This window comes from Ipomoea nil, unplaced genomic scaffold, assembly GCF_001879475.1.
Source record: "Ipomoea nil cultivar Tokyo-kokei standard unplaced genomic scaffold, Asagao_1.1 scaffold0805, whole genome shotgun sequence".
NCBI lineage: Eukaryota > Viridiplantae > Streptophyta > Magnoliopsida > Solanales > Convolvulaceae > Ipomoea > Ipomoea nil.
The window spans coordinates 3,215,129-3,232,286 of NW_017617233.1; positions in this window are offsets into that span (position 1 = coordinate 3,215,129).

Here is a 17,158-nt window from a genome sequence, read left to right on the forward strand (position 1 = left end):
GCTCTATCTTGCATGACTTTGTCAGTTTGTCAGGTATTTCATTATTTTAAATATTATTCTATATTGCTTATTATATTTAATTAATTTCAGAACGTGTGAAACTATAATTAATATATATATATATATATATATATATATATATATATATATATATATATATATATATATATATATATATATATATATATATATATTTATATATTTAATTTCTTGTATTGCAGCTCGGGTTGACTATAGTTTTGAGACTTGCCGGTAATGCTGAGACCGGCATATTGAAGCATACATACAAAATAATAATTTTTGTTCTTATAATACTCAGCTATATCTCTCTTGTTATAGTAGGAGGTCCTCATGGTTGGAGTGCTCGCGCATATCCTTTGGAGGTGGCGAGAGTAGGACATAGTATGGAGTACATTTGTAGTCAATTTGTTCTTATGATGTTGATTCCCATAATTCCTAGCCTAGTATGTAAATTGAATGAATGGATAGTTTTATGTTTTAGTATTCTGGCATTAGTATATGCCGTATTCTCTTGGCTTGTTGTAAGATAGATTAGTATAAACGAATTTGTAAGAATATTTTTATTATGAATGAATGAATATTAATTGAAAAGTTGTGATTTCTGAGTTGAGGCGTATGAATGACGATGTTATGTTTTAGCAGGGCCGGTTTTTAGATTTTTGTGGTTCTGTTCGGTAAATAAATAAGGCCCTACCAAAATTAAAATCTTTAAAACTAATACCGTAATTTTATTATCTAAATATACAACAACAAAAAATTATCTGTGCATCGCACGCACTGCACGGATAATTGGACAATTATTTGCTCGAATTCAAGCAAGGATAACATAAAAAAACATAATCGCACAGGTAAAAATAGACATATTATGGAATAATAATAATAGTGTGTACAAGTTTTGAACCTTAGACCTCAAAGTTAAAATACAATAAATACATATTCTTACCATTTCTTTATAAAGCCTTTTAAGTTTAATTAAAAATTTTTAATTTTTATTTCTAAACTAACTAGGTAAAAATAAAATATTGAGCTTCTAAAATTTGGGGCCTTGTGCGGTAGCCCAGCTTGCAAAGCCCAAAATTCGGGCCCGGTGTCCCTGGACCCGTGTCCACAATGAATTGTGAACACGGGCCCAAAACGACGTCGTTTTTCAAAAAAAAAAAAAAAAAAACGCGTCATTTAGTTAAAAAAAAAAAAAAAAAAAAAAAATCGCGCGTGTTTTGCCGTTAACGGCGTTATTTTTTTCTTTTGGATTATGAATGTACAGTTATGCCGTTATGAATGTATAGTTATGCCGTTATGAATGTACAGTTATGCATTTATGAAATTATGAACACAGAACTCTACCATTATGAACATATATAGTGATAAAATTATGACCATGGAGCTTTAAAATTGTGAATATAGAGCTTCGAAGATTATGAATGTACAGTTATGGAGTTATGAATCTACAGTTATGAGATTATGAATCTACAGTTATGAAATTATGAATGTACAGTTATTGATCGAATTATGAACAAAGAGCTCTAACATTATGAACTTACAATTATGAACATATAGTGATAAAATTATGAACATAGAGCTCTAACTTCGAAAATTATGAATGTACAATTATGGAGTTATGAATATACAGTTATGGAGTTATGAATGTACAGTTATGGAGTTATGAATGTACAGTTATAGAGTTATGAACGTACAGTTATGGAGTTATGAATGTACAGTTATTAACATATAGTAATAAAATTATGAACGTATACTTCTATAATGAAGCGGTCTGAAATTAAAAAAAAAAAAAAAAAAAAAAAAAAGGAGATAACAGTGCCTAACGGCACTGTTACCCGTGTCCAGCAAGCATGCTGGACACGGGTCCAACGCACAACGATTGGGAGGAGTATGGGGTCGGTGGTGGTGACAATCATGGTGCTCTGGGCAACCTTCGACAAGTACTGTTCCTACGAATTCCGAGGTTATTTCAAGAAATACGCTACGAAATTGAGGAATTTGGTCTACCCTTACATCCACATCACCTTACATGAGTTCTCCGGCGAGGGCTTCGAAGGCAGCAAAGCGTACAGAGCCATCGAGCGCTACCTCTCCGCAAACTCCTCCGCCTAGGCGAAGCGGCTCAAGGCGGAGGACATCAAGGACTCGTAGACTCTGGTTCTCAGCATGGACTATCACGATGATGGTTAGAAGAAAGCGCCGGAAACAACCGCTGGAGGAAGCAGGTGCAAAACATAAACGCATGTGGCAATTGCGTTTAACGTATAATAAGTAAAACACATCTGTCAAATGCGTTTTGTAGTATGTTGTTGTACAGAATACGTATACCTAAGACGCATTTAGGAAATGCGTTTTAGGTATACCATACCTAAACCGCAATTTCAACTTGCGTTTTAAGAAATCCAAAAAAAAAAAAAAAAATGGTGACATGGCGGTTTGGGACACAACTAAAACGCAAGTCTCAAACATACTTTACATATTTTTGTCAAAAAAAAAAAAAAAAAAAAAAAAAAAAAAAAAAAAAACAGCCGCACACCGGCTCCCAGTCAAGTGTGAACAACTCAACTGATCAATATTTTAATATAATTTTGTCATCCCCAGCTTAATTTTATTTAAGTTTCTAGTATTTAAATCCTATTTAATGTACTTTAGCTTACCATCCAAACTCACATTATATTCTAAGCTAGCTATATAAGGAAGGTTTCCGTTGTTGTGTACACTTCGCGTTCGCATCAATCTTGTCACAATCCATCGGAGACACGTCACCAACTAACTAAGGATTTCTTGCTTGGAAGCTTTACATGCATGCAATATGACACCCCTTAATTGTCTTGCAATATGACACCCCTTAATTGTCTTACATTAACAATCACGATATATATATTCTACATATATATCTACTAAACTGGAACAATATATTTATATATAATTCATGTGTATATAGCGTTGATCAAAGAGATGAGGGAAAAAGTAATATATAGAAAGAATATAAAATCTGCAGATCGATCGAATACATACTGGAAAACTGTGAATTGAATTGAAATTACTTGTGGCCAATGCCTTTTCCATAGGGACCAGAAGCCAATGTAAACATTCCTGGGTGGTTTCCTCTATGCTTGTGGGTTTTTCCATTCCGAGACGACGATTGGAATTTATTGGAACTGGAAGCTTCCTTGGCGGCAGAGATTTCAGAGTCTCCATTAATGGCGGCAGCAGAAGAAACAAGAACTCTGCACTCCAGCTGATGCAATAGCATCATCATCAGAACAGTCGCCACTAAACACCACGGCTTCATCCTTAGCTTCTAGTATTGTTTTATAGTTTCTTGGGTAGCTGAGAGTGAGAAATTATATGAAAATATATATCACCAGATGGGATATCCGTGAACTAAATGCCAAGGCATTGAGACTTTATATAAGGATCAGTACACTCGGATGAGGGCAATGAACAGATACGTTTGGTATGATGGGGCCATTATACTAGCCTATTAGTCATTTTTAACTTATTTGATCGTGTTTGACTGGGTTAAACAATCTGAATGTTTGACTTATTACGTTTTTTGTAACAACTTATTACTTCAAAATGTTAAAATTTTAAAAAAGTACTCAAAGTAGTGAGAAAGTTATTTTGTATGTAATCAACTAACAGCTAACAGGTAATTTACCAAACACTTTTCTACAATCAATTAATGTTATCAAATATCTCCCATATGTGAGTGACTCTCAGAGACCGCTACTGAGATTTGAATCTTAGTCTTTTCTCCTAAATATTGTATACTGAATCATTGAGTTAACGTCGTATTTTTACTAAAAATACTCATTCTAATTATTGACGTTACCCGCAAGTAATTCATAATAAACAAGGAACACGCAACTCTAATAGGACAAAAATTGATGCCAACTTGTGCACCCAAATTCAACAATTGATGGGGTCTGATCTCCTCCACCTTGGCCGAGGCCTCATATGCCTAGCTAGCTAGCTAGGAAATGCTATGTATCCGCCGGAAATTTTGTTACTATTGATGGGTAGATATCACAACTTTCTAACTTATTAGTTTGGTAAAAAGTTCATTTCTGTTCAGCTATTGAGTTATCGTGATTTATATTTTCTCAAATATTCTATCAGGTTAGAATGTAGAAGGCTCTTGAGATTGGAGATTCACCATTTTAGAAAAAGAAGTTGTTTGGTAAAAGAGTAATATTATAATTATCTCATTAATGTGTCACTAAAGTTATTAAGTTAGTAAGATAGTCATGAAAGGATGCTAACCCGGTCTAGTAAGATAGTCACGTGTCGTGGTAGAGGAATGTCCACGACATCATCCTCAAGAATCGGTAATAGGCTCGGGGAGGTACCCCTAAGTTAATCCAGTTGTCTCTCTGGCTAAAAATTGAATTTGTTAAGTAGTCTGCAGCTTTATTTGTTTTCTTCACGAAGGACGTTACAGAAGTTGACTTCCCATTCTTTTTTTTAGCCACTTGTTGCATTTCACAAGAGTTTGCCTCGTATCACCAACAAGGTTGCTAATATCATTGATCCAATCAGTTGCTTCTTTACAATCACTTCTAATCTCAAGTTTTCTAATGTCTTTGCTCCAAACCCATTATAGTCCTTTAAAATTAGCATGGAGTTGGACCTGTGCAGAATTGGTTGTGGCAACCAGGGCCGGATTTTAGGCTGTGCAAGCTGGGCTACCGCACAGGGCCCCCAATTTTAGAGGGGCCCCAAATTTTATAGGTCCAATATTTAATTTTTACCTAGCTAGTTTAGAAATAAAAATTAAGAGTTTTCAATTAAACTTAAAAGGTTCTATGAAGAGATGGTAAAAATGTATATTTATTGTATTTTAACTTGGAGGTCAAAGGTTCGAAACTTGCATGTATTGATTTTAAAAATTGTGATTTTGGTAGGGCCACATTTATTTACCAGAACAGGGCCACCAAAATTTAAAATACGGCCCTGGTGGCAACTCATGTGGACCAAGTTGGCCTGTTTTAACCGTCATATCATCTTTTAATTATTGGATACTTATCCTTATTGTTGGGTAATTGTACTGTGGTGATTGGTTGTGGCAATGTGGCATATCGAGTGTGAGGGATTCATGGGAACGAGAAATCCGGGTAGTGGACATATTACTCCAAAATGTTGAATCCGGAATCTCGAACTCCTTCATATTCTGACCTGACAGAGTATTTGAGAAGATGTAAATTACGGTAATTCAGTGGCTCGGTAAATATGGTCAACTTGTCAGTATGTACAAGGGATCTGCCCACTTTAGGTAGGTGTAATTCTCATACTGTCACTGTCAAGTTTTAAACATTGGTTTCGTGTTTCAAATATTGTCTACCAGATCAGTGAGTCATGTCCAAATCTGAGAAATAAATTGTGGACTTGCGGAAACCTGTGTTTGACTCCACGAATAAAATTCTATTTGGTCCCCTAACTATACTTATACCTACGTTAATTGTCTGATTCTGCTTAACTGTACCTTTGCATGTGACTTTATACATATCAAATTTGAAATTTGCAATAAGACTAAGACTAAGACTGGGTGACTAATCCATCCACGTGCTTCACCAGTGCACCAAACTATTTTAAAATAATACGGAGTTGATTTTTTGTTTTTTTTTTTGATAAAATTTTTATATCTACTCATTTATTGAGCCCCATTCGAGTTAGTTAGGCACCTGACTTAAGTGTCTATAATTTATTGGTCTTCTCGATTTGAGTCGGTTATCTAGTTTAATTTATTTTCTTCTGATCATTTTGATAGCCAGGATTGCATGCAAGGCGAGTTTCACCACACCTAAAATCACTTAATTATGTTGTACCCCCCAGAATGCGTCGCCTAGAGCACACATTCACTTAATCACGTTGCCTCAATTAACACAGACTACTTTTAAATATTTTCCTATGTGTTGAATCATATACTTTGTGACTATTAGCATAGCAAAACTATTGATTTCTGGTGGGTCATATCATGGTCTAACATAGTGAGTAGTCGGTGGTCAACACTCAACCAATCGTGAGTTGGAAGGGAAGCGTGTTTCAAAATTTTGGGTTTCGGCATCCTTAATTTCCATGGAAAAATTGGAAGACAACGAGAATTTTGGGTTTGTGTTTGGCATTGCAATCGAAACTCGTTGAATGAATCCACGAGGATTTTGGGGCGTACGTGTTTGGCAATACTATCGAAACACGTTGAATAAATCTTTGGTCTATCCTACTCACTCTTCCCTATCAAAATCACTAAGGCCCTGTTTGGTAAATAGTTGGCCTATAGGCCGATTTTGGCTTATTTGATCACTATTAATTGTTTGATTTGATTAAAAAATCAATATAAGTGTTTGGTTCATTACTCTTTTTGTAACTTCAAAATGCTAAAATTCAAAAAGCTACTCCAAGCAACTTTTTCAATTAGCTTTATGAGAAAAGAAATTATTCCAAACAGCTATCAGCTAACAGTCAATTTACCAAACACCTTTCTACAATCAGCTAATGTTATCAACTAATTATACCCTCTAATTAACCAAATCAGCTAACAGCTAACAGCCATTTACCAAACAGGGCCTAAATCATCAGCATTCATTTTGCGCAACAAACTGAGGTACATAACAAATTAGCAGTTCCTAATTAAGGTTTTATTTATTCACAACCTTAATAAGAGTGTGTTTATCCGTCAATAACCTTGTGTCAATTGCTACAAAGTGACTCTTCCAAATTAAAAGTAATGAATTTGGTTCTCATTAGGACAATATTGACTTTTGTGCTTTAATAGATTAAGAAAGTAGTTATGAACAAATACTACATTGAAATTCTGGGAGGGGTGAAATTATAATGCCATGTGACATTGTGACTTAATAATAACAATAGTAATAATAATAAGAAAGTCCATTTGTCTTGAATGCTTGCAAAATTTGTCACGCTTTTAAAGGAAATTATTACTTAGATTCTTAATATAAACATTTTTTTTTTGAATTACTTGATGAATTAGCTTATCATTTCTTGTCATATCAGTGAGTAAAGATTGGGAGTCTGTAAAACTTCAATCATTATACTATGATCCACATGGTAAAGTGAAACACTGACATACAAGTTCATTTTTAGTATATTAAAGGTTCATTTTTAGTGTACTATATATAAGTTTATTTTTAGTATAATGCATGTTTATCTTTAGTATATTAACTAAAAAATAAACATCCAGTACATTATAAATGAACATTCAATATAATAAATATGAGTTCACTTTACAGTTTACAATGTGGATCATGATCCACAATATATTTGTCATATAACTCATTTTTAAATGTTCTTATATTTTTCTTTAATCTATAAGTAACAAACAATTTATTCCTTATTCGTATTACATTCTCCAACATAAGTATTATGAAGTATATATTTATATTGACCCGACTCATCTTACGGATCTTAATCTGGGAGACGGTCTCTTAAAGAGGCTCATCACCCAGCGATGATATGGCACAATGCTAATATTTTATCTTTCAATTAATTATTAACTTCCAGTTAATAAAAACACCACAAATTGTGTTTTACATGACTACACTTCTCAATCTAGTGTTCTAAATCATCATAAAAATCACAAACCAAATTCTAGAATGATTGGATTGTTAGGCTACTAAAATAAGAAGAAAAAACCTTTTAAAACAGGGTTTGATATCAAATAAAATAGTTTTAGATTAAATAGTTTTACCAGGACTATGTGGTTTAATGGTACCCAGGTTAGATTTCCATTTGGAAGGTGTTATGAGTTTGACCCTTAGTGGAGGCGTTATTGGTTCTTTTGTGTGTTTCAGTAGGTTGAGAAAGTATATGAACAGATACTACAATGTAATAGAGCCAGTAACATTCAAAAAAAAAGATTAAGTAGTATATCTTACTAGTAATTAGATTAAAATAAATAAATAAATAGTTTAAACATTTATATTTTAAAGAAATTCCATAATATATATAATCGCACATAAAAATGTTGCATTATGAAAATAGAAATTTTATATGTTTAATTTCTACTTGAGGGATTAAAGAAGTGTCAGAGGTCGAGAAGAACCATTGTCCCATCATTCAGGAGGATGGAAAGTTTGGAAGCCAAAGTGCATAAGGCATAAAGGATGAGGCCTGATACGGTAAAACTTGATAAAAGGGAGTGCTTATAGGGAATGTTTGGCAAATGAGAAGAAAAATAGAGTCAATTTTTGTGGACAAGATGGTGAAGGACGTTTTGCAATTGGCTCGACTAGTAGAGGCACTTGTTGATGTCCCCGCACACGGCTAAGAATGTCATTGCTTACCACCGCCAACTGTGGCCAATTGCCGAGGGCGACTGCCATGGCCATTGAAGTAAGGGCACATTTGGCAACAAGGAAAATAGGCACTAAGGGTGTGTTTGGCCACACAAAATTTTTAAAAAAGCTAAGAAAATACCCAATGGTGATTTTTTTGGCCTAGCACTCCGGTGGACTTCTCATGTCTCTACTAGACCACGACTCACCACGGCAAGCTAGTTGGAGGGGAAGTTTTTTGAACCAATGGTCGTTGTCATTTGGATAGTTGGTTGGAGTACAATTGAAGACTTCAGGCTTCCTTGCCAGATTGGTAAGAAAAATGGTTGTTGGTAGGGGTACGCGAGTGGCTTTGGAGTGCTAGGCTCCCTGGTCCATTGGTTATGCCCACAATCTTTGCTCCATTTTCCTTTCAGACATTATCACCTCTCATCTGCAACTAAAACTTTCACTTGACTTCACATTGTTTGTCATTGATTATTGGTTAGTCTGCCTTGATGATGGACAACTTCCAACTAACTTTCCTGGTGAAAAACTTTTGAATATATTATGATTTTTAACTTGATTTTCTTATATTATCCCTAGTTTTATAGTGTGTCCGATCCATTAAAAGTAATCACATCACATTACTTAAATAGCAATAAAATTTTCCAATATTACATTAAAATTCCAATATAAAGTGAAATGGAGATGACGATTTTATTTGGAGTGAAGTTGTGCTCAGTGCTTCCGTGGTCAACAGGAAGTCAACGGTTGAAAGGTACGCATTCCGACTTATGGGCGGCGGAAGCAAGCCCAATTCTACGTGACCCAATCGGAAACCTTTGGGCTGCTATTCCATTTTTGTCTGCTTTTCCCACTGCCTATGCCTAAGCCTGCGCCTACCCTATGCCTCATCTCTCCATTTTTCTCAAGTAAGAAAATTACATTAAAAAGTCGAGTTGTACTACATAGACTCACAAATTATACTGCTTAAATTTTACTCCATAATATGACGAGTATTGATAGGCCACCTTTTCATATGAGTTCCAATAAAGTATCTATAACAAAGTTTGTATGTGTGAATAAAAATTGAAAGTAAAAAATAAAAATACATATAGTATTTTCTTAAAAAGAAATTGCCACTTGTACACATAATATATATATATATATATATATATATATATATATATATATTATGTATAAAAGGAATAATGTGAATTAGTTTATAGATGGATGAAATTGGATTTAGTTTCATTAATATTACAAATTTTTTAAAAATTTGTAATATTACAAACTTTAGTCATTGATCATTCTATATAGATGGATGATATTAATATGTATATTTTATAGAGAAAATGACAATTTTTTCATGAGTTATATGCTTATAAGTTATAACATTTTTTCCCACTGAATTATTCATATACTCAGATTTCTCTTTTACATATTAAGCCACAATGTTCTTAATAAAATAATTCTATTATTAATTTTGTACTGAAAATTCATGTTTAATTTTATGATATTAATCATAAAAATGTGACCAAAATGGAACAAAAAATTGGTGGGAGTGGGAGGTGGCCTTTGTGGCACAAATTTATTGACACAGAAGTATTAGTTATAGGTCATCAGTCATGTTGCCACGTACGGCCATCACTGAAGATTTGAATTCAAAGCTGTGGACCGTCTACCCGTAGACATAAGAAAAGGTTCAACATTTTCATTTCCACAACGCGGTCTGCTAAATTTATTTTTTATGAATGCAAGGGTTTAGCTCAATGATTCAGTAGGTAATATTTGAGAAAAAAGATTAAGATTCAAATTTCAGCAGTTAATGGAAATTATATTTAAAGTGAACAGATTTTTGTGCTAACGATATTTGACCTTATCTTCTTAGCCATTGAATTACCATGATTTACATATTTTCAAATAATATTATGTGAAGTTTAAATAATATTATCATTTGATCGAGATATAACTATCAAAATTAAAACCAAAAGGGGTGTTCCTTTATCCACTATGCACCACCCAGAATAAAGGAGAATATTTTGAGTTTATACTTAATACTTTGCATATATAGTATTTTGTACAAACTTAATTTTTTTTCAAAACATATTAACTTGTACCCGGTATAAGTGGCATTGATATTAATTAATCACTACCAATGTACCATAGACTTGTTGTAAATTTGATTGTTGATTAAATGGGACAAAACTATTAAAATTAATGACTAAATTTAAACTCAATAATCAAATAATGACGTCCCGTTTCACTCGACACAAACAACAACAAAAAATAAAATTAAACCCAAGAATAAGAAAATCTTGCTACCCAAGTTAGACTCGCAATATAGCAATTAAGGTTCTAAATTCTGAGTAGTTACCTAAAGAAACTCCCTCGATATTTCTTCATTTCTCACGTTGCTTTGAACGTCGATGCCGTTCTTCATTACCCCCCTTCTCCGCAGTACGCAGTCACACAAAACCAATAAAATAACATTTTTTTTTAAAGAAACAATAGAAAATGGAATGTCAGCACTACTATAAATAGGTCACCTCTAATCCCTCTATGCTCCAAATTAAAGTCCAAACAAATTAAATCAGCTTTTGGACTCTCATCTCCTCTCCTCTCTCCCAATTAACTACCATCTCTAATCTTCTTTCTTAATTCCCAGACAGAAATGGCCAACGGGACGAAATCTTTCGCCGTCGCCGTTTTCCTTTTAGCTTTGGTTAGTGTCTCTCTCGTTGCAGAAGCTCGTCCCCTTAATGATATCTTGAAGGTCCACAGCTTGGCTGCGGCGGCGGCCACCGGCGCCGGAAATGGGTGGGGTTTCGACTGGTTCACTATTGGGTCCGTGAAGGATGGGCCGAGTCCCGGCGTCGGCCACGCGTTTACCGACGGAGGGATTAAGAGCTCCGGGCCTAGCCCCGGGATTGGGCACAAGTACGTCACCGGTACCCGTCATTGAACTGCCGACCGGCCGGCCGGCCATCGGAATCCAAATTCTTTAATAAGTTGACGTTACTTCATTCATTCATTTATATATGTTAGTTAATAGTATTCACACAGGAAAATACATATATAGATGGTCCCAAGATGATATATAAGTCGTCCTGGTGACAATATCTTTCTTCTTTTATTACTTCTATTCACAGTTTGTATTAATCATATATTTTTTGAAAGGAGTATTAATCATATATAGTTGCTCTAATATTAAAGCCAATTACTTTATGCTACTGTGTTGTAGTCAAGCTTGGTATTTATATCTTCTTCTTCTTTTTTTTTAATGTTTTTAGACTTAGAACATCACCAATAGTTACAGATTTTGTAAGGTTTTTTCATGCCACATAGAAAGGAGAGAGGATAGAAAAAAAAAAAAAAAAAAAAAAAAGAGGGGGGAAAAGAAAAAGAAGAAGAAAATAGTGTTGTCATGAAAAAAATAAAGGAACAAGGGTCAAATAGGCCATCGAACTGCACATGATAATACAATTAGGCCACTGAACCCAAAAAATCAACAATTGAGTCCCTAAACTTATCAATTCCTAACAATTCTTCCAATTTGAAAGTTTCCAACAAGTCAACAGGTTATCCTCCAAATTAATTATTTTTTTTAAAATAAAATTTAAAAATTAATTATTAAATTTAAAAAAAAAAAAAAAAAAAAACAGATCGGCTGAATTCTGGTTTTTTTTTAATTATTTAAATAATTAATTTTTAAATTTTATTTTTTAAAAAATAATTAATTTGGGAGGATGGTCTGTTAACTTGTTGGGAACCTATAAATTGGAAGAATTGTTTGAAATTGGTTAGTTTAGGGACCTAATGGTTGGTTTTTTAGGTTCAGTAGCCTAATTGCATTATCGTGTGCAGTTCGATGGCCTATTTGACTCTTATTCTAAAAATAAATAAAATAAAATAAAAATAGAAAGGAGACAGGATAGAAAAAAAAGGGAAAAAAGGAAAAAGAAAAAGAAAATAGTGTTGTCATGAAAAAATAAATAAAATAAAATTAAAATAGAAAGGAGAGAGGATAGGGGAAAAAAAGGGAAAATGAAAAAAAAGAAGAAAATAGTGTTGTCATGAAAAAATAAAATAAAATAAAATAAAAACAGTATTAACGGCACATACTAAATTTAAATTATTTAAAGTAAGGGGGTCTTTATTAGCCAATGTTGAACTATCGCCTTTCAAAAAAGTAAATATCACGTTTAAAACTATAAATGCTACATTTATTGGATATGTTGAAAATAATATTGCTTTTATGTTTATGTGATTAGAAAATCATGCGAGTCTAGAGATATTAAATTTTTCGAGCACATATTTCCTTTAAAATCAACTTTTGTTTATCTTATAATACCTATAGTTTATCTTGCGTCTTTGTTTATGCCTCACTCTGAAACGTTTTTAGTGATCAACCTAGAAGAAGGAAGGGGCGTAATAGAGTATAAATTAACTTTGATTATAATTTTATAACATTTATAACATAATAATTAGATGATGTGAAAGAGGTAAATGAACAAATTTTTTAGGGAAAATGACACTTTTTCCCCTTGAGTTATATACCTATAGTATTTTTTCCCCTTAAATTATTGAAGTGGCTGTTTTTCCCCCTAATATTAAATGGACATATTTACTCTTAAACTAAATATTTAATTTATTTTTTTCTCCAACAAATTATGACCATAATTTGGTTCAAACCAAATAAACACTATAGCAACCAAACCGAAATATTACAATTACAATTTAGAATCGAAATTCGATATTTAGAGTTTATTAAAATCGTGAACCGGAACGGACGGTTTATGTTCCGAACTGAAAAAATAAAATACAATTATTGTTGAATTTAGACTATTTTAAAATAAAGACAGTTCAAAATCGCGAATCGGATCCGGAACCGCCGGTTCACGGTTCAAGATTCAATTTTTTTGATACATAATTTTAATAAATTGACATTTAAATATTGAGTTCTAGATCTGAATTATAACCGGAAACTATTAATTCGATTGCTTTAGTATCTGGTTCAATTCAAACCGAACCGTGGTCATTCCTACGTATACGCAATAATTTGTTGGAATAAAATAAATAAAATGTTTACTTTAAGGGTATAAATGTCAATTTAATATATCAGGGGGGAAAAAGCACCACTTTTAGAATAATTGAGGGGACTAATGTGCTTACCTAAATAATTGAGGGGGAAAAAGTGCTATAAGTATATAACTCAGGGGTAAAAAGTGTCATTTTTCCAATTTTTTAAAAAATCCAAAGATGCAATAAGTTTTGTTGATTCTAAATTTTGGAAAGAAAAAAAAAAGCAATTGATACTAATTTATAGGGGTGAGCAAAACATCAGTTAACCGCCCGATAACCGAAAACCGAACCGACAAAAAAAATCAGTTTTCGGTCGGTTTCGGTTATTGAACTAAAAATATTTTCGGTTTTTCGGCTTTTCGATTTTTTTACGGTTATTGGGTGTCGGTTTCGGTCGGTTAACCGATAACCGATATATATATATAATTATATATAAATAATATTTTTAATACTTAATGTTTTGACCTATTTTGACTTGCTTCTATAATCGTGCTAATTACCTACAGATCTGTTTCAAAGAATAAGCCTAAATTCCTAATTCTCTTTCAGATCTTTTATTTTGTTGGTACGCAATCGGCAATCTACTTTCAGATCTGCTTCAGAGCTTATGGTAATAGCCCAAATCGCCGTCAATCTGCTGCTTCTCGTCTTCTCTATGGTGCCACGCTTCATCTTCCACAGCTACAACTCACAGACGACGCAATCGCGACTGTGACCGCGACGAAGGTTCTCCACAGTCATCTGCTCTTCAGGCCCTCCGGCGACACTCCGGTCAGGCAGTCTGCGACTCTGCAGTCAGTACTCCCTCACGCCTCAGTCTACTTCTATTCTCTTATTATAATATTTGCGTTGGGGATCATCAAATCCCTGTCCACCTAACATTGCTTGAAGTTGTGGATCATCAATTCATCATTTTCTTGTTCGATTTTTCGGTATAACCGATCGAAACCGACGGTCGATTTTCGGTCGGCTATAACATTTAGTTCGGTCGGTTTCGGTCGGTTAGGACACTCTAAAATTCCCATCAGTTTTTCGGTCGGTTATGTAACCGACCGACCGTTTGCTCACCCCTACTAATTTAGAGTTAATTATGTCTAATCACACATGTGAGTGGGTAATTTTACCTAAAGGTAGTAAATTAATTGGTTACAAATGCATCTTAAAAAGGAAATTTAAAACTTATGGGTCAATTGAAAGGTTTCAAGCTAGGTTAGTTTGTAAGGTAGTTGATAGTTAACGGAGTATGTCAAATCTGAAAAGAATATTGCATATTCATTAACAAAAGAGCTATAAAAAGAGTGCAAATTATGCTACATGGTGCATACGGTTGTAAAACGACACCATTTAATATGATGGAGTAACAGTGCCATTAGTGGCACCGTTTAACTCCACCAATTTTTTTTTTTTTTTTTTTTTTTTTTTTTTTTTTTTACAAAAACACCAATCGACGTGTAGTTATGCAAATCTGAATATATAGTTATGAAGTTATAGATATATAGTTTTGAAATTATGGATGTGTAGTTATACAATTATGAATATGGTTCTCTGTGAACGAGCACTTTAAGAATTCTGAATATGAAGTTATGTAATTATGAATGTCTAGTTGTGAAATTATGAATATATGGATACGAAATTATGAATGTGTAGCTATTATTTCTGAATGTACTATTGTCAAATTATGAATATATAGTTATGTAATTTTGAACATATTGTTATGTAATTCTGGATATATAGTTATGAAATTGTGGATATATAGTTATGAAATTATGAATATATCATATTGTTTGAATACGAAAGGAAACCGCCTAACGCCGTTAACGACGATCCGAACGATTTTTTTTAAAAAATAAAACGACACCATGTATGGTGCACACGATTGCACAGCATAACGATTGCATCTAGAGATATTGGGTTAAGGCCCAATTTTTTACCTTTTTTTTTTGGTGTGTTAAAATTCCTCCATCATTCCCTCTCGTCTTCTAAATTTGAGCAAAAGATATAAATGCTCTACAATGTATTTTTCATATGCATGAAATTGCAGTGAGCTACGTCGTCAACCTTGGGAAGCAACACTAGAGAGTTTGTTCAATTGCACCGTGACTAGTGAAATTGCTTTTATGGCAGTTTTTTTAGCCAACGAACATAAATTTTAAATTATTTATGTCTCACTTCTGGTCAACATTCTTACTATAATGACTGTCTTTTACCAATAATTTTGATTATCAACAAATGTTCTTTTACAGGGCGTTTGGTTGGAGGGGGGAATTATGTGGGAAAGAAATTGTAATTCCATGAGAGTTTAATTACTGGGAATAAAGTGAGAATTTAAATTTCAGTGTTTGGTTGACAGGAATAGAATTATTGGAAATTTCAATTCTAACAGGGCGTTTGGTTGGAGGGGGGGAATTATGTGGGAAAGGAATTGTAATTCCATGGGAGTTGAATTACTGGGAATAAAGTGGGAATTTAAATTTCAGTGTTTGGTTGACAGGAATAGAATTACTGGAAATTTTAATTCCAATGTTTGGTATACATGGGAATTGAAAGGGAATAAGTAGTATAAAGTCAAAAATGTCCATTATTGTTGTTAGACATTTATTTTAGGTTAAAAAAGGAAGGGGTAATTCTGACTCATCACTATCTTTTTTTCTTAGGAATTAAAATACCAGGGGGGGGGGGGGGGGGGGGGGGGGACATGGGATTTTAATTCCATGAAAATGGGGGAATTGCAATTCCATAGAATTGCAATTTCCTCCAACCAAACTACAGAATTTAATGGCCTTTGGAATTAGGTGGAAATTAAGTGGGAAGTGAATTTAAAATCCCTCCAACCAAACGCCCTGTAATGTTTTGTATACATGAGAATTGAAAGGGAATAAGTAGTATAAAGTCAAAAATGTCCATTATTGTTGTTAGACATTAATTTTAGGTTAAAAAAAGAAGGGGTAATTTTGACTCATCACTATCTTTTTTTCACAGGAATTAAAATCCCAGGGGGACATGGGATTTTAATTCCAAGAAAAAGAGGGAATTGCAATTCCCCCTCCAACCAAACTGCAGAATTTAATGGCCTTTGGAATTAGATGGGAATTAAGTAGGAAGGGAATTTAAAATCCCTCCAACCAAACGCCCTGTTAAAGTTAAATTTAACAATGACTTTGTATTCCATTACCATGTAATTCACAATTTACTTCATCTAATGATTTTTATCAGGAATTTTGGAGTCTTAAAATTAGTCTAATCTAAATGGGATACTTATTGTATAAAAAAAAATACTCCCTTTATTTCATTTTATCTGTAATACTTACTATTGGTCAAAACAACTATTTCTTCTTTGTTTATTTCTATTAGTATTGTCTAATAATTTTTAAATTTGATTTTTTTATGTTTAATAATACTTTTAATGTAGTTTCTAAATGTATAAAAGTTCTGTTTGGTAATGTTTCCAAAATAAGCTCCTAGCTTAAAATAAGAGCTTATTTTGAAACGCTACTTTAGGTAGCGTTTCAAAATAAGCTAATAGCTTCCTAACTTTTTTTTCCATCTTTACCCTTATTATTTTAACCTTATGAATTAAAACCCTTTCTCTTCTCCTATCTCAACTTTCACGTCAATCCCTTCATCTTTAGCTTATTATTGTTATTATTATTATTATTATTATTATTATTATTATTAAGGAAAAATGGCACTTTTTCCTCCTGTGTTATATGCTTATAGCACTTTTTCCCCCTAAGTTATTCATGCATCCACATTTGCCCCCTCAATTATTATAA